The sequence below is a fragment of the Syzygium oleosum genome, unplaced genomic scaffold, assembly GCF_021117445.2.
Source record: "Syzygium oleosum isolate NSW1041296 unplaced genomic scaffold, Sole_v2.1 Sole_v2.16, whole genome shotgun sequence".
Taxonomy (NCBI): Eukaryota; Viridiplantae; Streptophyta; class Magnoliopsida; order Myrtales; family Myrtaceae; genus Syzygium; species Syzygium oleosum.
Window position 1 is genome coordinate 5,174,257 of NW_026607500.1, and position 23,600 is coordinate 5,197,856.

General features: G+C 40.1%; 1 pseudogene; it reads right to left on the reverse strand.

Annotated features, from left to right (window-relative positions):
- The window catches only part of LOC115671564 (glutamate receptor 2.1-like), a 101,047-nt pseudogene extending 79,730 nt beyond the window's left edge, over nt 1-21,317 (reverse strand).
- Between the last annotated feature and the right edge of the window lie 2,283 nt (nt 21,318-23,600).

A 23,600-nucleotide genomic window follows, 5' to 3' on the forward strand; every position in this document is an offset into this window, starting at 1 on the left:
TTGACGAGGGACAATTTTGAGCCATTATAGACGATCAAGGAACGGTTATAGAATGTTTCGCCAATAGCATACAATCGGATCGCGGGTGATTCCGCCTGACCATTGTATGGATTGCGAACGACCCTAAACCAATTCCTAACGATTGTGTACTTCGGAACTAGTGATTGACCCCTCGCAATTACATGACAACCGAGATCATCCGTGGCTCGAGACAACTTAAACATGGATTGATATCAAGTCAACCACAGGTCGAATACGCGTAACTTTCAAAAGCCGCCCATTAGTTTGAGATATACTAAAGTCGTAATCGATCGATTTTGACCATGAATTAGAATCCGAATTCAGGTGTCGATCTTTCAAGGATTTTAAGACAAAGCTATTGGACATCGCCTTGTTAATCCACCAATTTATCGATTTGCTCGAAATGCTCAGAAAAAGAGTTAACGGACCAAGATTTGAAGCCCACGAGGAAGTGGGCCGAGCGAAGGCACATTGGGCCTCACGCCCAAGGTGGGCTTCGGTCACTTGGGCCCAAGCTATTTCAAGTGGGCCCAATGAGGCCCACTAAGCCAATAAGCCCATTTTCTATTTTCAAGCCCAAGTTGACCCCGATGGCATTTTCAAGCCCATTCTTTATCCGTTTGAGCCCAAACTTGATTTATACGAGCCCGTACAAAATTCTAGCTCATATACGCGTATAGTATTTTATACTTTGTAAAATTACCAAAATGCCCTTCTAGCATTTATGATCATGGAACAAAAGGGTTTAATGAGTGAAGACTTTGGGGACAATTTTCATGATGAGCTTGGACTTGAATTGGGCTTGAAGAACAAGCCTTGCATGAAAATATCTCATTTCTCTCAGTCTTTCTCTCTCCGCTCTCTCTCTTCACCAACCGGCCACATTCTCTCCCTCTTCCTCCCTCACGGCCAAGCCAGCAGAACACCTTTGGACTGCTGTTCTTGCTGCCATGCACCACCATAGAATAGCTAGCAGCTCGTCGTGACCGCCCGGAGCTGTACGCCGCCCGTCCTAGTCGTTTCCACCGCCGGATCGCCTCACCGTGAACCAAACCAGCCGCCCACAGCTGCTATCCAGCTGAGACCCATCCACCATCATCGTTCCGTGTCATTTTCGGACCATGCCACGCGTAGCCCTCGCCGCCGCCATCGCGTCCGTGTAATCGGAATCGCTAACAGGTGAGTTATCGCCCTAATCCCTTGATTAGTAGGTTAAACTTGATTAGGATGAGTTAGTTTAGGTTAATTATGTTTAGCACTAATTAATTAGGGATTAGTCGATAAGTTATCGCGATAAGTAATAAGTGGACTTGATAAGTTATCGAGAAAATGCGATAAGCTATCGAATTTTTAGTGATAAGCTATCGCCGATATTGTGATAAGCTATCAAGGATTTGACGATAAGCTATCAAGGATTTGATGATAAGCTATCAGATTATTTTATAATTAATATTTTATTATTAAATAAATTAATTTTCGGAATTTAAATATTATTATTTTATTAATATTTTTGTGTAGAGTTTAATAATAAATTGTGATGCTTATGTTGGAAATTGCCGTATAAATTAGCTTGTATAAATAAATGAATTGTATTTGTATTTTTAAGGATGGAATTGTGGGCATATGAACAGTAAATTCGAGGTGTCGGGTTTGTATGTCAATTTTTATGAGCTAAATAGGACGTGGATGTTTGAATTGGGAAGTATGCAAAGTTTGATGATTTAATTATATGTACGTTATCACGTGTGATTATTCTAGTGCATTTTTACATGTGAAAGTTGCAATATTTTGACGTATTAGCACGGATTCTGTCTGCATTGGCTAATTGAGAAAGATAACAATGGGACTTGAGTGATTGCTATGTGTGCATGATCACCTAAAGGTTCCTTTCGTGCCCGGTTATACCGGATGATCACCAACCTAGGGTTTGGCCGTTGCCTTAACAGGTGTTCCCAATTTGGTAATTGGATGCCGTCGCAGGGGCAGGGGAGACGAAGTCATTTGCGAATTGGATTCAGAACGAACCCATTTATGGGATGCCATCATTGAGGTAGGGTGAGACGATGCCATGCCCGACGGGGCGGGACAATGCCCGGTTATACCGGAAGACCGCCAACGCGGGTTGTGCCATGCCCTGTGTGGCCGTAGTAATCGGAATACGCATGAAAGATTGTGGTGGCATTGCGCTTGATTATAGGATGAAATTGTGAGGCACGGTATGGGACGGCCCGAAGCGGTTTTACCTTATAATCGGGACACGTGTGGATGCATTGTGTATGGGAAAGTTGCTACGTATTCTGATTACATTATATGCTTATTGTATGATGATTATATATGGAGATTGATAACGTGCAGGGCATGTGCTAGGGCAAGGTAATGTTACCTACAATTGTGTGATGGCATCTTGTATACGTCGGGCTGAGTTGCATGTTTTAGGTGCATTCGAGATGAGTTGACCTCCTAATCGAGGCTTTGGTCGTTAACTCGCTGAGTTTATCTCATTGTTGTTGTTTAACCATTTTCAGACCCTGAGTGATGGAAAATTACCACGTGCGATTTTGGGGTCCCTGTTGATCGGGACCAGGAGGTGACTAGGTACCCGTTCGAGGGGTTAAACTTCTTTTGAGGTCACCTCGTACGTAGAGGAGATAGGTTAACCCCCTACCTTTGTGGTTGTAATCAGGAAGATCCGCGTGGCGGACTTGTAATATGTTAACCCGATGTTTTGTTTATAAAGTTATTTTTATTAAGGTGTGTTTTATTGACTATCCCTGTTATTGTGATTGGGTGGTCTATGATTGCTTCCGCATGCGTTTAATCGTAAGTCGGTTCGATTGGGTCGACGACGAGTCCTGGGATGTCGCATTATAATGACCAAGGTGGGATGTTATCGCGTTCGTAGGTTCGAAGCATGACAAATCATATTTCAAACATTTTTCTCAAATTCATTTTAAAATTTTTGAAAAAATCGGGGAGCACACAGAGGTCGGATTACACTTCAAACTCATATTTAACATCATTCAAGCCTATTCAAGAACATTCAAGCTATATTCCAGAACTTATGAACATCTTCAAGCCTTTTTTATGAACATTCATCAACTTCTTCCTACATTCAACATCAAACAACACATATCTCACTCATCTATTATGGAAAACTCAAAGAAACATCATCAAAATGCAATCCAATCACTCCTAAGCATCATCCGTCTAACCTATACCAATCCTAGGAATAGTTAACATCAAATGAACATGAAAATTCTACCTAAGGAAATCAGCTAGGCTTGGATTCTAAAGGAAATTGAACATGCAAATCAACTATCACTTGATCTAGTTCTAGGAATCAATTATCCTAAACATGCAAACTAGACTTAATTAACAACATGACATCAAAAGTAACATCTAATATCCTTCTAGATAGATTCGGTCACCTCTTGGAGTCTAAAGTTGATCTAAACATGCAATTATTTCTAAACTTCATCAAGCAATCCTAAATTCTAACCTAATTCCCATTCCGATTTCACTCGATTAAATCACATACCAGCTTCTATTAATCATAGATTGAAGTTATACCTGAATTTTAGACCATGAGCAAATTGAGCATCCTTGTATGATCATGTGGAATGATCAATTAAAATTAGGAACTCCTACCTCAATAAGCCATCGAATGAGCAATTAAAGGAATTGGCCAGAACGGAGGAGGCCTAGCGGCAATCTAAGCTAGCAACCACCAATATAGGCTCAAGGACTCCTTGGGGATGGTGATCGCAAGAGTCGGCTAGCGAGACAAGCCGAGAAGATACCTATGAGATGGATGGCGTGGGACTCACCGAAAGCGAGGGAGAGAGAGTTTTTGTGAGAATTTCTATTGAGAAAGTGTCAGAGAGAGAGCTTCGATCAAATGTGAGAGGGAAGAGAGAGAGAATGAGTTTTGTTCTTTGGAGGGAAAATTTGAATCCCCTCTCAATTCTTGCCTTTGATTAATCCAATGATTGATATTGCGTCCTTAAGTGTTATGGTTGCTCCTTATTGGCTGAATTTTTGTAACATTAATAGATGACTTGGCAATCATGATGGCTAAAATTGAATTGGAATCAATGTCCATGATTCGGAAATTTTGATCATTTTGGTAATTTTTGAGATGTAAGGGAGGGGACCAGCCTTGGCTAAGTGGGCTGTGGGTTCAGACCGAACCCAATCGGGTCAGCCCGGGGATGCTCAATTGTTTAAATTTTGTCTATTTCATTCTATGGGATGATTTGTTTAGCTAATTGGGTGAAGTGGAATTGTGTTGGGCTTCGGCCCAATGAGTCGGGTTCAATTCGATCAAACCTGGTTGGCTCGGTTCAAACCGAGATGACTCGGTTCAATCTAATCGACTCATGGCATCTCAATTGGTTTGATTTTCTTTGAATTGCACTATGGGCTTGGCCAATTTTACCTTCCTCGGTCCAACTGGCTAAATCAGGCCTAGGTCTGATTGGTCCTAATTTTTCGCGTAAAGCTAAATTATGCCAAATTACCATGATTTTGCCAAAATTGATATTGAAATTGAGTTAATTTGGCTTAATCGGGTTCAAATTGGGTTAATTGGCATCATTTGTGAGATGCCATTTGGACCTTAAACTTGCGCCCAAGAATTGGTCAAATTGGGTTAATTGGCATCATTTGTGAGATGCCATTTGGACCTTAAACTTGCGCCCAAGAATTGGTCAACCCGTCTCAATCTTGAACTCTCAAAAATTGACTTAAAATTCTGATGCGATATGATCCTTAGATCAAATGTCGAGAAGGAAATTATTCCGAAAAATGATTAGAAATCAATGAATTTTGAAATTTACAAATTGAGGGTCAAAATTCTCTATTTAACTTAAAAGTCGGTTCTCGATCATTTTTTGTAAAAATCAAGAATTGGAAGTCTAATTCAGCTTGCAAGGAATTAAATTGATGATTTTTTAGATTTTCGAAAAAATGTTGACTGAGTGTTGACTTAGGGGTTGACCAAAAAGCAACTCTAAAGTCAACCTTGGATTATTGAGGAAATCAATGCCTAAGTTTACACAGAATGTAATGGAGCTTAAAAAACTTTGGAAAACATCGAAATGACCCTTTTTGGCTGAGAGATGGGCCATGTTGCAATTAGAGATCTCTAATCTCAGGTTTTTACAATTTATGACTTGTCGGCTAAAAGCAAGTATCAACAGCTGGTGTTGCTGCATTTAGTAGGGGAGGTTTTTCTCTGGGAGGTTTTTGACTCTTTGGGAACTTTATGTTGATGTAAGAACATCTTTATTCTTCTTAATGCAATGCCGTTTGATTTGAATCTAAGCCATTGTTGATGGAGTAACTTTTTTTGTATGTGTTTCCAAGTTTGTACAGAATGTCTGTTGCAAAACAAGTGGTCCAATAATGTTTAAGAAAGTGAAACCAACAAATCACTTTTTAAAAAGTAAAAAATCATAAGCTTTCACTTTTAACAAAAATTGGCACTCAAGTGATCACTTTTCACTAAACTTTGTCACGTCGAATTTCCGACAAGCTACGTCAATCAAAAACATGTTAAAATATTACCATGTTGGATTTTCGGCATCCAAATTGAAGTTGGCACTTAAGTGATTATTTTTTTTTAACCAAAGTGGTACTAAAGTGATTTGTTGAAAAGTTTTGACACTAAAGTGAGCATCGTATGAAAGTTATGGTACTTTTAGTGTCATTTTCTCTATTATACAAGAATGACAATGTCAATACTTGGTAAAGAAAGAGAAATAGAACAAATTACATTAATTGGAAGAATTCGAGGCTTCAAACTTAACTATCTTGAGAGGATTACCTAATTAGTCTTAAATTGATTGTACGGATGTCAATTTAATCCTAAACTCTTCAATTTTGTCAGTTTAGTCTTAAACCTTTGCGCGAAATTCTAATGTAGTCATTCCAATCAATTTTTGCTAGAAATCATCGTTGTGACAATGTAGTCATCGCTGGCCATCTTTCATGACACACCGCCACGTTAGCAATTTCTGGCGAAAACTAGTTGGAAGAATTACACTAAAATTTCGCACAAAGATTTATGACTAAATTGGTAAAAGTGAAAAGTTTATAACTAAATCGGCCTGTACACAATAGGTTGAGAACATAATTTCTCTTAGCAGCCTTGTACTGTTTTATCTAAGTCCTAGGAATAAGTGTTCTCGTAGACTTAAAACTTATGTATCGAGTGTCATTGAGTACTAAAAATTCTAGATCATACATTCATGCCCGGAAGAGGTGGTTTGACATCAGAGATTGTTTTGCAAAATGTTTAATCGCAAAAAGAGAGCTCAAATTTACTTTTGCCGTGAAATTCGTCAGAGAAATAGTGAAGTTAAATGGACTTTTAGAATAAATCGATCGCTGAGGAGCTCTCTGAGTCTCCTCTTTTTCTCTCTCACTTGAAGAGCTCCCCTCTACCCCAAGGGGTAGTTATACCTTTCCCTTTACCCATCACCAAACCCTAATTTCTGTTACCGCACCACCTTCGCTGATCATTCCTCTCCTCTTGGCTGCAATGGATTGGAATTTTTGATCTGTCTCCAAAGATTTCGCTTTCATCAGGAAGCTCAAAAGCTCCCCAACCTCGGCAATGGCTGAGTTATGATTCATCTGGACCGTCATCTGGGAAGATCGCCTGGTGGGTCATGGCTTCATCGCACCATAAGATCCGTTAATCCGGCTATGTTATTCTGTCCGGTCTCTTTTTCTCTCGCTTGAAGAGGTTCCCATCCACCCCCAAGTGCTGCTCACTCCTGTCCTCTTGGCTGCAATGGATTGGTCTATGCTTTGGACTTTGCCTCCTCGCTCTGGGTATGCTTTCCTCTGCTCTCACGATGGAAAGGTCGTCGTTTAGCATGTTGGATTCTGAGACGGGATAGTACTTTGGGTGTCTCAATGCTGTTTTTTCTTACTGAAAAAAGGAGTTGGTAGTTGTCTAAGGTGCTAGAGATAACCCAGGAGGAAGTATGCCTAGTAACTGCTCGATAAAATTACTGAATGAGAGAAAAAGCTTATGGATGACTTCACCTATTCTGCGATGGTTTTTAACTACTAAACGGGGAGATGTCTGCTACGAATACGCCTAGTAGTCTTGATTGGGTATGTGAGTTTTTTTCTTGGTAACATATTTCTGAAGCTCCCTCTTGACTTGGCATCGGGGTGTGCTTCAGTGTAGGAGCTCTATTTTGCCTTTGGCCCGCGCGGCTCAGAGCTATCCTTTATTTGGAACTACAATGGAGGAGGATGAAGTTTCAGAGGCTCGCTTAGCTGCACTATGTAGTAAACTGGGTACTTTATGGTCAGAAAGCGACTTAGCAGTAATCGATGGAGCGGTTTCAAATGAGAGACTACAAGAATGCCGGTTGACTTTGCTCGGGCAACTGTTCGCAAATCCGATCATTAACTTCCAAGCTTTCCAAAGCACTATGAAGAAAGCGTGGAGAGTTGACTCGGTGAATATTACTCAGGAAGACCAAAGGACTTTTGCTTTCGCTTTCAAAACGGAGCTTAAGTTGAAAAGGGTCTTAGAGGCTGGACCCTGGTCTTTCTCTAACAACCTAGTGGTGCTCAAAACGTATATACCGGATGTCCCACTCCCAAACTATGAATTCACACACTGTGATTTTTGGGTCCAAGTGCACGGTTTGCCTTTGAATTGGATCTCGGAGGAATCCATCAGGAGAATCACAGCAGTTACTGGATGTGTTTCTGATGTCAGGACCGACCCAAAGGCTTCACCAAACTTCTCAAATGGTAAGGCCAAAGTAAAAATCGACTTAGCAGCCCCTTTGAAGCTCGGAACGATAGCTAGCCAAGGAGGGAGGAAATTGTGGGTGGACTTACAATACGAGAGGTTACCACATTTCTGCTATGCTTGTGGTCGTATAGGGCACTATGCTAAGTTCTGTGAAGTCAAGCATTACGACGAGAACAGGCTTGAAACTGACGAACCCGGATGCTTTGGACTTTGGCTTCGTGCTGAATCGAGAGAGTGGAGCCCCCTTTGGAAATCTTTTCAGGCTAGGCCTAGGAATGTAGATATGGATGATGACATCGTCCCTGAAACTCCATCCCCTTCACCTCAGATGGTGGCTTTTGAATCGAGAGGCAAGAGATCACTAATTCCAAGTGGTGAGAAGCTGACAGAGAAGCCAGGGATGTCCTCTATTTTTAATCCAGAATCAAGAAGAGCAAGTGTTAGCGGCTCCAGAGAAGGTCTCCAGCAACAGTTATTGCTGATCAAAGCTCCAGTCTCTACCCTAGGGACAGAAGGGAGCTCTCTTGGTTATCAAAAGACAAGGAGTAAGGGAAAGAGATCAGTAAGCAGCAAGACCCAAAGAAGGTATAGCCCTTACTCTCCCCAGAAGGTAATCGCTCCCGTCTTGGACGAAACCCAACTTTTAAATAACCCTATCCAAGTTCTGGTTGATCCTCAAGTATGGGCTTTGGTGGCTAGCCCTAATAAGCCACCGGGTGTCCCATGGATATCTTAAGTTGGAATTGTCAGGGGTTGGGCAATCCCCTGACAAACCGGGAACTGCATGTCTTAGTGGCACGTGAGAGGCCCAACATCATTTTTTTGATGGAAACAAAAAACAAAGAAGAAATTATCTTGAGGCTGAAGAGACAGCTTTGTTTCCAGTTTAGTGTAGTGGTAAACCCAACGGGTATCGCAGGGGGGTTAGCGGTATTATGGACTGATCTGGTATCGTTAAAGGTGGTAAGTGCCTCGTCGGAGCTGATTGACCTAATTTGCTTGGAAATAGGAAGCCAACACCATATGAGAGTCACTTTTGTTCACGCTACAATAGTATACCAAGAAAGGCTCCAACTCTGGGGGAAATTACAGCTAGTCAGCCAAGCCAACCATCTCCCGTGGATTTGTATGGGAGATTTCAATGAGATCTTGCACCCGTGGGAAAAGGTTGGAGGATGTAGGGCGGATTATTACAGGTTAGCTGCATTTTGAGACTTTCTTAGTGGATGTTCCTTTATGGATGTAGAGAGCAAGGGTTGCGCATTTACATGGGCAAACAATAGGGATGGGGAGGCACACATCAAAGAGCGACTTGATAGAGTTTTATGCAATGTGGAGTGGAGAGTAATGTACCCAGCTCGGATCATAGTCCCCTATTGCTTTCATTATCAGCAACAACCATAAAAAGGAAGAGGGAATTCAAGTTTGAAGCATATTGGCTAGAAGATGAAGAATGTAGAAGAGTTGTTCAGTCAATGTGGAGCATACCAGGATTGGAAAATGAGAAACTCCTGAGGAAATTACAAAGAGTATCAGAAGCTTTAACGAAATGGAGCAAAGAGAAGTTCTCAAATGCGAAATGCCAAATTGAATCTCTGAAAAGGGAGCTACAGGAGATCACGAATGCTCCAATTGTGCACCACAATAGAGAGAGGGTGAAGTTCTTGAACCAGCAAATAGATGAACTCGGGAAACAAGAGGAAATATTTTGGGGAATGAGATCAAGGATAAGTTGGTTGCAATGGGGAGACAAAAACACCAAGTTTTTCCACGCAACCACAGTACAAAGAAGACAAAGAAACAAGATCTCCATGCTAAAATTAACGGATGAGGAATGGTGTTGAGATCCAAAGCAACTATAGGATATGACGGAGCAGTTCTTTAAGTCTTTATACACCATCGAAGGCCCAAGAAACTTTCACCCAGTACTAGAACAGTGTCCTAGCTTAGTGGAGGATCAAATGAATTGCAGTCTACTGAGAAGTGTATCAATGGAGGAGGTAAAGGAAGCAACTTTCCAGTTGGGAGCAAAGAAAGCACCGGGACCAGATGGTTTAAATGGGCTATTCTATCAACAACATTGGGACATCATCCAACACGATGTATTCACTATGGTGAGAACTTTCTTTGAATCTGGCCATCTTGACCCGAACCTGAACAGAACCCATATTGTTCTGATTCCTAAGAAGCCTAGCCCAGAAACACTAGACCAGTTCAGGCCCATTAGCTTATGCAATTTCGGCTACAAAATTATATCCAAGGTCTTGGCAAATCGCCTAAAACCTTGGCTTCCTAATATGATAGCGGAGGAGCAAAGCGCTTTTGTTAGTGGCAGACAAATACAAGATAATATCCTAGTTGTTCAAAAAGTCCTACATCAACTAAGAATCAGGAAGAGGAAAAGGAAATTTCAAGCCATCCTCAAGTTGGACATGAAAAAAGCCTATGATCGGGTTGAGTGGGACTTCCTTGAGGCATGCATGATTAAGATGGGTTTCAGTGCGAGATGGGTTTCATGGATTATGCAATGTGTCACTACAACCTCCCTTAGTGTCAAGTTTAACGGAGAACCACTTCCTTTCTTTGCGCCATCGAGAGGTCTTCGGCAAGGAGACCCTCTATCCCCTTACTTATTCATAATTGTTGCAAATGTACTCTCCTCACTCATGAAGAAAGCTGTGGATGATGAGAGTGTCAGAGGAATTAGGCTCAACAGGTTTTGTCCGACACTTTCCCATCTACTTTTTGCAGACGATTCTATTTTCTTTGTGGATGGAAAGGTTAGTGAATGCCAGAACTTATCCTCTATTCTACATCAATACTGCTTCGCAACAGGTCAGGCAATTAACCTCAACAAATCAGGAGTTTTTTTCAGTTCAGGATGTCCACATCAATTGAGAAGGAATATGGCCCAAGAATTGCGAGTTCCGGAGATTGACAAAATGGGGAAGTACCTAGGAATCCCCTCCGGTTGGGGTTAAACAAAAAAACAGATGTTCGCATGGATTTTGGCGAGAGTAAACATGAAGTTGGAAGGGTGGAAAGAAAGTTTTATCTCCAAAGCGGGTAAAGAAATCTTGATAAAAGCGGTCGTACAGGCTTTACCACAATATGCGATGTCCATTTTCAAAATCCCAGTGTCCATTTGCAAGGCCATAGAGAGGAAGATAGCTTTATTCTGGTGGAAAACACATGCATCAAAAGCCAGCCTTCATTGGAGAAGATGGGAGATACTGAAGCAAAGGAAAGATAAAGGAGGTTTGGACTTCAAAGACCTCATCACGTTTAACAAAGCAATGCTAGGAAAACAAGCTTGGAGAGTCTCTCAAACTTCAGATACATTATGGTGCAAAGTTCTAAAAGGATGTTACTTTCCAAACATCGATTTCTGGCATGCAGTTAAGGGTTCTCATCCATCGTGGGGCTAGCAAAGCCATCTTATGGGAAGAGATGCCATTTCGAAGGAGGTGAGATGAAAAGTGGGTAACGGGCAACATATTAGAATCAGGGAAGATAGATGGCTAGAAAGGGGCGAATTAGGAGGACCAAAAAACCAACATGAACCCAACATAGTAGCAGATTTGATCGCCCCAACGGAACATATATGGAATGAGAAACTTTTACACAACTTATTCGATGAAGAAGTTGTGAATGAAATCCTAGCTATTCCACTACTATCTACCTCGAAAGAAGACTTGCTAGTGTGGTCATCAAATAGGTCCGGTTGTTATTCTGTCAAAAGCGGATACAATGAGCTACAAAAGAATGAGAACACACATGGCTCTGGGCAGCCCTCTTCTTCCTACCAAATACCCAATGATCTATGGAGCAAAATTTGGAGGCTAAAAACACTCCCAAAAGTCAGACTTTTCATGTGGAGCGTCTGCCAAGATGCATTACCTACAAGGGTAAACTTGTTCAAGAGAAAAGTATTAGCTGAACCTTTTTGCCCATTGTGTCGAAAAATGCCCGAGACAGTCGAGCATCTATTCCTTCTCTGCGACAAGACAAAGCAGGTTTGGTCAAATCCCTATTTCAACATCCACTTTTCTCACCAACAAGTCACTAGATTTGAGGAGTGATTGCAAAACTACAATGATATGACCCAGAAAAACATACCTTTCGAGATCATTACAGTCACCCTCTGGAAAATCTGGTTAGCCTGTAATACCCTAGTATTCCATCATGAGCTGACAGACCCAATTAACATAATTGAATCGGCTCTAGACATGCATTGTAATTACGCGAAGTGGAATAGAAGCAACTTAAAGCGTGAAGCAATACCACTGAACTTAAAACCGAGATGGAGACCACCAGACCCTGGTTTGCTGAAGATAAACATCGATGGATCTCACCTCTCAGGGACCATGGAAAGGGCAATTGCATGAGTATGTCGCGATTCAGAAGGAAGATTGATGGAAGGCCTTGCGCGACCAGTTCGAGCATCTTCCGCCCTTCAAACCGAAGCCCTTGCCTGTCTCTATGCCCTCAAACACTTTGCTGATCGGCCTCATTTAAAACTAATGCTAGAGTCTGACTGTTCAACGTTGATAAGCTGTTTGAGAGATTCTTCCCTCTGTCCTTGGGATGTTGAGCCAATTATCACTGATTGTATTGGCCTCTTGGCTTTTTTTGAGAGTTTAGAATTGGTCCTTTGCACCCGTGACTCAAATAGATTAGCAGACTGGGTTGTAAAGGCGTCAAGGTGTAAGACCCTCCCCCGAAACTGGGTTTGTAACCCCCCTTCCCCTCTTTGGGAAATCCTGTGTTTTGATGCCCCTTACTCTTGTAGGTGAGCCCGGGTTTAATGAAATGATATCTCTATTTCGACCAAAAAAAAATGGACTTTTAGAATTCTTGGTATTTTACAATCTATACTTAAGTTATATGTAAATCGGCAAGCATCCCAAGGAAATATACCACCACATCGACTTATTGCAATTAGTATCTTGCGTTCGTACCTTCCTAATTACTAGGCAGTTTGCCTGGTAGTCCATTTGTAGCGGATTCTGTACTTTGAAGAATGTGTTTTTCTTAAATCCAATGTAAGTTTTGCCTTGATCTGATATACTGAAATGGGTCTCTGATTTCTCTTATTTCATTTATGAACGATATTTAGCTTTATCTGAATCAAATATGTAGTTGCTGATATCAATGAACATATATTAAAGTTCAAGCCAGTGAAAAGGGATAATGACATAAATGGTTTCTAAACTTTGGCCCAATGTGCAATGTAGTCCTAAACTTTTAGTTTGTTCAATGTGTTCCCTAATCTTTTGGTACATATTCAATCTAGTCCCTAAACTATATGAAAAATGTTCAATGTTGTCCTTGAAGTTAAACTAATGGGAGCACAATATTGAACATTTTCATATAGTCTCGGGACTATATCGAACATGTACCAAAAGTTCAAAACCTACATTGAATAAATTAAAAGTTCAAAAATGACATTACACATTGGGCCAAAATTCAAGGACCATATTGAATAAATTAAAAGTTCAGGGATGACATTACACATTGGACCAAAATATAGAGACCATTTGTGTCATTTTCATAGAGGAAAATGAGAGGAAGAAGAAATTGACCCACTAATCAACTGCAATGCCTGATCAATTGAAAAGGTAAAAGAAGAAACTATGGCTGATTGGAAACTCCATACCCCTAACTAACTGATGATATAATTGAAACGTCTTGCATGCCCTATTGATCTTTGCAATCCCCTCAACTTTTCGGTTTAATATGTCATTTTGGTCGTGCGTCGAAAGTAGATGATTCTGGAGTCCGTCTATCACTTTGAGGATGAGAACAACACAGAGCCATTTCACTCTTTGCCCAATGTAATTATCCTTGAAGAAATTATTTCACTGAATATAAGATATAATTACCAATGACTCAAAGAAGAAAAATTTTCTACCACAAAAAAAAAGAAAGAAAAATTACAATATACAAAGGATTTAGCTCTTCCAAGTGCCTTTATTACCTTTAAGGTTCGAACTAACAATTAATCTCTTGGTCCGCACAGACAAAAAAGCTTTTGATTTGAAAACGACATCCGAATGGTCATGCTATTAACAACTCTATATGATTGAACCAATAAAGAGGAAAGGGGTCGAACCATTTCTACTTCAAATTCGATTGGCTGTATGAGAGCATTGGACGTCTATAATGCCTATTGACATCAAAATTTTGGCTAATTATTTAATAATTTATTGCATAGAAAATTAGGGACCGGCCCTGGCCCCTGACAAAAATAAGTTAATTAAATCGCATATAGTTTAAGAGCATTTGCATTAATAGAAAATTAAATCCATATAGTTTGCATTTATATTGGACCAGTGGCGGATAGACTTAAGCAAATAGACTCGAATCAAGTTGATGGCCGAAGTTCCCATGTCATCCAGGGGATATTGCATTTCCGGAGTGGGCCGAGAGGGAAGGAAATTAATTGTATCTGGCTGTATTCTCTATAGAAAGGAAGCATCGTACATAGGATACATATCATCTTCATATGTATCTTTGATTCATGGGTACGCGGGGTGAATAAAGCCAAAAAAGGAAAAAAAATATTTGGCTGAGTTGTTAACATGCGAAAAGATTTGAGCGGTGGGATTACATTCCGAGGAGCAAATTATGCACCGCTTGAGGAGGATATCTTCTTCGGACACAGAAGGAAAGCAATATTTGAGACATCTTTGGACAACCCAGTCTTCTCGCCTATAAAAGCTGACACACACAAGTGAAATCGGGGGGCTTCATTCGCAATTGATAGAAAACACGACACTGAGAGAGAATAGAGAGAGTGGGGCGGCCACATTGAGAGAGGAGAAATCGTAGGATTCGGCCATAATACACAGACTACACGAAGAAGGCCCTCATGGGAAGACTCGTAACATTTTTCAAGGAAAACGTGCCCCCGGAGAAGGCCTCCACTACAGCAATTCTGGCATTCAAAGAAAACTTGGGCAAATTGGTCTATCTCCTCTGCAAGGACACCACTTTCACGAAGCAGGGAGAGGAAAAGAGAAAAAGTGAACTTTTTCTTTGAGTTATTTCTCACATATTTGAGTGCTATTGCTTGTAGTTCTTTGTCATCGCTTCACCTTGTTTGTTGACGCTGGTTTGTTCACTGTGCCACCATCGTACCATTGTTCATCAATACTCGACACCAGCCGCACATCCCGGATTTCTGAGAACCTACACTCTGGCCATGAACGGCAACTGCGGAGTCTAGCCACGCCTCTGCTCGGCCACACCACGAGCCAATCAGTCGTAACCCGAGCCCCCACAACGATGTTGCTTCTGTTTATCGACCACCCATCCGCGAGCTGTGCACCACGGAACAGCCGTGAGTCAAGAGTCATGTGAGACTTCGCTGGTCATCAGTCCATGATTCCCATGATTTCTGTTCATTCGAGTTCGGAAACGCTATCTGAGCGATATCGCAAATTAGGTAAGAATTTTCATTAAATCGGTTTTTATATATTTTGTAGCCTAATGTGTGAAATTGCAATCTTGTTTGAACCTTTGATTGATATCATCATATCCATGAAATTCCCGAATAGCTTTTAAATTAGGAATTATTTCCTAATTTCATAACGTGCTATGATCGTCAATCCGATCTCTCGCCTGAGATACAATTCGCGATCGCACGGAAAATCATTAATCCGATCTCATGCTCGAGATGTAATTCGCAATTGCACGGAAAATTGGCCAATCTGAAATAGTTGCATATCAATTTTAACCGTCATTAGAAATTGCATGTTAGGTCATTTAATTGCTACGTGTCATGTTAGAATAGACATGCTTTGTACGTCATCACATTAGAGTAATTGCATTACATGCATTTGATATATGTTAGTTCTCATTTAAATAAGAGAAAACCCTAAAAAAGATTTGAGTGAAATTGCGTGTTAATTAGAAATCATATTTAGGATGACGATGTGATTTTCTAGCTAATATTGCAGATGCTTTCATTTCTTCAAGGTAAGTGTATCTCATTTCCTTGCAATTTATTTATTGCTTTGTTTTATTGGGTATTTCATTAATGGTTGCACACCCGCTTGATCACTTCATATGTTAGGAGTAAATTAAAATTAATGCAAACTACTTGCATAAATGTTTTTTCATAAAAGAGAAAAGGTACCGAAAGGGTGTTAGAGTAATTTAGTGTAATCAAGTCCCCGAATCCATAATCTCTAGTTCGTAGTAGTAAAGTATAACTCCCTCTACTTTACTTGGATTTCTAATCGAACACAAAAAATATATTAGTGGCGACTTCAAAATGAAAATGATTTTGCTTGTTAGATAACTTGACCTTAAGTCGCGAATTGGTATGGACTTGGGATAGCCTGAGCTAGGTTTAGTCATAGTAACCCATTAGCCGAACCTTTAGGTGGTGCATCCTAGGTAAGATCGCGACAATGCCTAAAGAGAAGATGGGATCGGTAGCGGCTTGAATAGCCACCTTCACCACTGTAGTGACGTTCATGGGAGGTGTGAAGAGGGGTCCCGTAAGCACAGTGGGTTCAGTGGCTTCGCGTGTCGAAAGTTCTACAAACATTCTTCAGAAAAGATAAGTTTGGCGTAAATATGGTAGGCATGGCATCTTCTAAGATTAAGGCCAACACTTATGAGCGCTTTACATGAGTCAATTGATCATGTCCATTTATATGAAATATGTGAATACATTGTAAAAGACACGTGGTGCAACCATCGAAGCCCATTCTGCCAGGCTTTCCCAATTTATATCTACAAAGTTCAAATGAAACGTGTACAATCCAGCATCATGATTAACCATACGCCTATTCAACATTAACAGTATACTCAGTGTTGCATCGATAATGCTTGCTAGCTATTGCTACACTTCATCTCAGATTACAACTACTATGACAACAAACATGCTCTTCCAGAGGATCGAGACATTTGAGATTACCAACGCACATTGGAGATTCTCTCAGTACCGTTGAGGCATGTCCCTCTCTTAATTTACATTGGTAAGCTCCACGTTTATTGCTATCCCGGGCCACCCTTCGTCTACATGATTAAGAAGTCCTTGTTCAGTAGATGGTGTGCCTTGCTCATTGGTCAAAACGTTGTCGATTTCGCTGGAGTTGCTTGACAGACTCGGGGGAAAGTTAGTGTTTTCTAAAGTTTCAATAGCTACAATCTCATTGCCACCATCATCCATACTACTATCTCTAAATTTGCCTTTCTTAAAAGTATGGGAATTGAGGTCTTTTTGCTGAAATCTTCTTCCCAATGCAATAATTTTGTCCCACAATGAATCTGAAGAAGTTGTTACTTCATGCCAATATCTTTTGACAAACATGACCATGAAAATGAGGATAGTTGAAACAGCAGCAGCTCCAGCAATCAAGAATAGGCCCCAGAAACTATCAAGACCCAAGCTGTTGGAAGAAACTGAGGAGGTCGAATCTAGACAGTTGGATTTCGATTTAAGCCACATGTTTTCGATATCTGTCATCTTAGGCCCTTCAGTTACATTGATCATGGTATATTTGTTGCAATATTGAGAAAGAATAAGTTTAATGTAGGGGACTTCATGGAATGCTGCTGCAATCCCGCCCTTTGCGCTTCCACTGGAAAGGAGCGCATCACATTCTTCAGGAGACCGATAAGATAAAAGTCTGGAATCGTCGAACTTCATTTGCCTTACCATTCCATAAACAAAAGAGCCATGTTGATAACCCACTTTTTCTCCACTCTTTAGGAGCTGATCCACATTAGCCACAGTTGGTTGAAGATTTTGCACCACCAGAAGAGAGCTCAAGCTTGCCGTATAACTTTGCATTAGTATAAGTACCACGAAAACCCATACGATCACAACAAATCTTGCTAGGTTGCTAAATACTCTCTCCCCTGCAATCCAAATTAAGGGTAACCACATAAATTCTGCAACAATGTTATGTAAATTGTAATGGTCGATTGATATATTAAAGTGATGGGCCGTTACTTTGTGCGAAGACCAGGGTTGAAAAGGAAAACCAGAAGCTTGTGCCAACTTGATGTGCGGCCGGACCCATGAAATCTTCATTAATCCGATGTTCAAGAATCCACACGACCAATGCTATAAACACAAAGAAGCATCCAGTGGTTAGCCAAAGATCCCAAGTGAGTGGCTTCAAGAAAATCCAGGCATTCTTGCCCTTGTTATCCTTGTAGGGCACGACCATCGCACCCCCTGTTTCGGTGTATGGTAAGGTGAAATCCACGTACAATGATCTATTTGCAATGATCGTTGTATCACCCACCACTGCATCATAATATTGTTCCAACCAAAGGAATGTAAATGTTTTCTTTGTCAACCACATGATAGCATAGTAATTTTCAACATGCAATCCAACGAAATCAAGCACTTGCAATGAGTTATCTCACCTGGTAATATACTTGATCAATCATGTCATTGTAACTGCCAGCCTTACTTCCATTAGGCAAGGCAAACGGAATAAGGTCGTAAGCCACAGCATAAGGTAATCTTTCTATCACGGCTTTGAAGATGTCAATACAGTATCCGGTGACTTGGGATGTGTTCGTGCTAGAATCTTGAGTCACCTTCACGAATTGTTTGAAACCATCCTTCACGGGAACTAAGATTTGCAACCTCTTCCCACTCATGGGAATCTCCCAACCCTTAGGAACTAAGGTCGAATCTCCTGGCCATATTATCGATTTGAGATTACTCTTAGAAGTGGAATTTTAATTTGCTTGTGTTGGATGAATTCAAATCTCTTTTCAGCCCATTTTCTAGTGTCCAAAACCCGATCCCTCTTGCAGCATTTCCATCAATATTAACAATCTGGAACTCTGACGACTCTAGCTGCCCATCGATGAGGCTAAAATTTCCAGTGAGGCCCGTAAATTTCGTATTGGCTAGTTCTTGGAGAAGTTTCTGACCATTTTGAGAGACCTCAATAGTGTCGAGATCTGTTGCATCTGTCGAAGCATTCAACATTTGGAAGGTAAAATTCGTCGTACCCATTTCCTCAACAGCCATTGCCAGAGCCTGAGTAGCATCATAAGCCCAGTATCCGAAAATGTTCAGCTTAGGATTGAGGATGGATGGATTGTCTTGTTGGAATTTCATTTTCCATTGGATCTTGAAGTTGGCCAGGTTTCGCGTGTCTGGGACATGAGTCTTGACGCCCAGTACTCCTTGCATCGAACTAACAATAATTGATGAATCCACCGAACTCAATAGATTAGTGATTCCATTAGTCAAGATCCACACATAACCTTCCCTCATCATTCCCACCTCTTTTGCTTTGGCAAATAGCTGAGAACCAAGAGTAGGTAACATATGCACGATGAAGACCCTCGTTTGCATCATCATTAACTTGTAGAGTTCCTGCAGGATTTGATTGTCCGTGGCTGAAGGAGGAATGAGGCTCCTATAGGGCACTCGTGTGTTGACCTCTTCCAAAGCATCGGTAAGAGAATGTATGACCCCTTCTCCGAACTCATTGTCCACATATATGAGGACTACTTCTTTCCAGCCAAAAGCTTGTACCACTGCGCTTAAAGCATTCACTTGGGATGAGTCATTTTGCACAACTCGAATGAAGTACGGACTCCGAATCGAACTGAGGGAAGGACTAGTAGCCGAAAAAGAGATGATGGGCACATGGGATTTGATTCCAAGATGAACGATAAAGTCTGCTTGCACTGAACCTAGAGGGCCTATTATGGCTTGGACTTGCTTATTCTTTATCAGATCAAGTGCTACAAGGATGAACCAGAAAAGACGGTGAAACAATAACAACACGTCAGATAATGGAAATTCTTATTGGAAAAGGCATAGTATTGATCAGAAGGCAGCGAAACTTGATGCCATATTATAGAAATAGAAATGTTTAAGAAAAAGGAGAATAGGAGTATGAAGTTGGAAAAGAACTTGTACCTGATACTATCTAAAGATATAATTTATTCAACTGATTGCGGGCATTTTTTGTCGCCTTCGATATTGTTTGCCATATATATTGCAAACCAAGCAGAAACTAATTCTTTCAATAACAGTAAATTAAGAACAAAATAAAAGGGGAAAAATTGGCCCAAAAATGATCAAGTTGACCTTCTTTATCTCATGGCATAAGAAATTTTACTCTAGAATCCAAGCCCCATGTTTATATTCTATGAAGCAGAAAAGACCACCAGAAGTGTCATAACTTTTTTATCGATCATTAGAGTGCCATAAAACAAGACCCTAAGAAATAACTATCTCCATCAAGCTATTACAATTGGATTGTATCTTGCAATATCATTTCTTATTATAGCTTTATGAAAAATAAACTCCAAGAATTGGAAGGAATAAATAACTTTGACGATTCCACGGTCGAATGTTACGCCCAAAGACAAATCCTGTCAAGATGCACCGCATGGCGCGGATTGACCAAACCCCATGAATCCTCTCAAGCTACGCGTCAAGTTGTCAGTTTCATACAACCGCAAGACTGAAGGGATATATTGAAGTATTTCGACGTTGAGACCATCCTCATTCCCAGTGTGAAAGAGATCAAATTGAATCTTAAGTACCAAATTTTTGTTATCTTTGATTTTATTAGAAGATGATTAACTTCTTGTTCACAATGATTAAAACCCCCTTTGAAAATAATGCACTTAACAGCTGTTTAGTGCAAAATTAACCTTTGTTGTTTCTTCTTGGAGAGACAATTTCGGGATAAGGATACCACAAGTGCTATAACTTTTGCACGGTGCTCACTTGAGTGCCATAACTTTTTTTTTTTACCACATAAGTGTTGTATCTTCTAAAAAAACGTTCACTTGAGTGCCATCACTTTTAATCGATCACTAAAGTGCCAAAAAAAAATTCAAATGTTCACACTAGTGCCGGAAATCCGACGTGACATAACAATTGTGGTGAACATTTTAAAAAAGTTATGGTACTTAAATGATCGATTGAAAAGTTATATAGTACTCAAATGATCGGAAAAAAAAGTTATGGCACTCAAGTGAGTGCCACATGAAAGTTATGGTACTTGTAGTGTCCTTTTCCTGATAATTTCTGCCACGAGAATGCATATTGCTCTGGATGGAACCAGCATTATTTTTATCTTACATCACACAAACAACTGCATAATGTACTTTACCCTCTATGACTAGTCAGTACACTAGAGAGAGAGAGAGAGAACCTGCAGCAGCAGCAGAAACCTCATTTCGTTTGGAGTCTCTTACGTTGAGGACGAGCCTGGTCTTGTACCAAGGGTTTGAACTATAAAAGTCAGAGAGAGAAATGTTAATGCAGCTCAATCCCATCTGACCCACCCACGTCTCTAGATCAAGAACCACCCCAATGTTCACCGGGATCGTTGTCGGATTGCTGTTGTTACTGATTTGCGCCACCACGACGTGAGGGCCGTTGATGAAGGTTGCAAGGATCACGAAAAAGGAGAGAGCCAAAGAGAGGAGCTTTTCAGCATACGAAATTCTTGGACGAACCATTGAAAAGGGTTTTGCGAAAAGGCAAGTGTGTGGGTGAGAGAGAGAGAGAGACTTGGAGGATATAATGACTACAATGTATTTATAATGTGGAAGAGCTTTGAAAAGTAAGACAAAGCATCGAAAGCTACCATTCAAGGATTGCTGCACATGGCGTGACCTATTGGACTTACAAACCATGCAAAGAGCTAATGTGATCTCCAGTAGTACCGATAGTACATGATTTTTTTTCTTATTTCTTTGATACTCCTATTGTCTTTCACAGACAGTCTATATATAGCCTCGTCTACTTTTCAATATGCCCAAACACGTATGCATCTATCTCAATTACCTAACATGCAGAGGAGGCAAAACAGCTCTGTCCGAAAGGTATTCATTGTTGGTTCCGGTCATGCTAAAATTAGGATAAGTTGTTTCAACAATATTACTAATATTTTCATCTCCTTCTCCCAAATTTGGGCCGAGGTTCGCCAGCGACCCCGCTGGCCGTCGCCGCTGCCCCACCGGCGATGGGGTGGCGGCCACAAGTGGGGAGGACTGGCCCAACCCTCCCGCTTGTTTTTTCGTTTTTTTATTATTTAGCTTTTATTTTTGAATTTTTTTATGGAAAGAAAAACAAAATAAAAAAGGAAAAAAATCCAAAAAATTAAAAGATGAAAATGCCCTTGACTCTGGTGAGGTCAGGCCTTTTTTTGAGACTATCATGGTCACTTTAGACCTTTATTTGAAATAAGGTACACTTCAGGCTCTTATTTAAGAAAATGGGGGTACTTCATGTACTTATTTGACACAAAGTCCACTTTAGGGTTTTATTTAAGAAAATGAGAGCACTTCGGACCCTTCTTTGAAATTTTCCATTCAAACTTTTTCGTTCGATCCCCATGTTACCCTAGATGCTAGTTGGGTTCCACATCATAGTACATGTTGTATTCGATTGTCCCACATGTCATTTAAGCATGTCATACACTTGTCATATTCAATTACTACATATGATGAGCATATGTATCATTCAAACACCACACATCATGCGTAGCATTTTTAAAATTGATGTACATTACAATTACGAGAGATGTTTCCAGGACAAACAGACAAAAAAGAGAATTAAAGAAAGACAATAGGGGTTGATTTATATACTTCTTTGGACTATATACTAGGTATCTTCTATGTCAATATTATATTATGATCATCTCTAAAGTTTTTATTAAGGATAAAGGAAAATATGCATCTTTCAACAAATTATGCTCTCAACTTGACTTCCAAACTTTGTGAAATTCTCCTAAAATCAAAATGAATATGCTTATAGGCAAATTAGATGCTTTTGAAACTCTAAATCGTTTTTTTCTATGAAAGAATGGTTTTACCAATTTACACTCGACCTTTTGCCTAGCTTTTCATGCTAGTAAATTGAATCGACCTCTTAGACCAAAAAAAAAGAAGAAGTTTGAATCGACCTCGATATATTTTCGGCAAAATGATGAATATTACAATTAGGAAAGATGTTTCCAGGACAAGAAGACAAAATACCGGCTTAAAGAAAGCTGTTATGGTTTGACTTATGTTCTTTGGAATATATACAAGATGAATGTTCTCAGTTCTACATAATGGTGGAATTGAAAGGCAATGTCCTATTAAGAGCATTGGAATTCTACATAATGGTGGTCGTGGTCTTGATCAGCTCCTGATATCTAAGTCGAGTTGAATTTTTCCAAGTCTAGAAGCATATGAGTCATGCAATGTCATATTGTCAAGGCATGTCTGCTAGAGATCACCGGGAAATTTCCAAGATTAGTTGAATATGCTAATTACAAGCAATGAAAACATTATTAGTTCAGTAGGAATTATTTTTACTATACATCCGAATGCCGTGGGCTTGTAAGGGTCACATCAAGTAGGTATAAGAGCTTGTTCTCCGACTTTTTCATATGCAAATTATAGGAAAGAGCACGATCAAAGACAAAAGTCAATATGTGTTGTTAGTCACAATACTAGAAAATCACACTGTTGATTAAGTCATCGTGTGTTTTACGGAAACGTGAGATTTCTGAAATGTATTTTGCAGGAAGTCATTTTCCAGAGAAATGATAATATTTTCCGGTGATTGACTAAAATCTAAAAATAAACTAGAAAATATTTTCCGCCATTTGGTATAGAAAATCCGATTTGATTTTCCTCCTTGCACTCCTTTTGATAAATTTTTTTATTTTTTCATTTCGTTTTTTAAAATTAATTTTTATTTTTTAAAATTTTTATTTTTATCTTTTCTTTCTTTTTCTTTTTCCTTCTTCTTCGGCAGGTCGGCGAGGCTTGAGCCTCCCTAGAG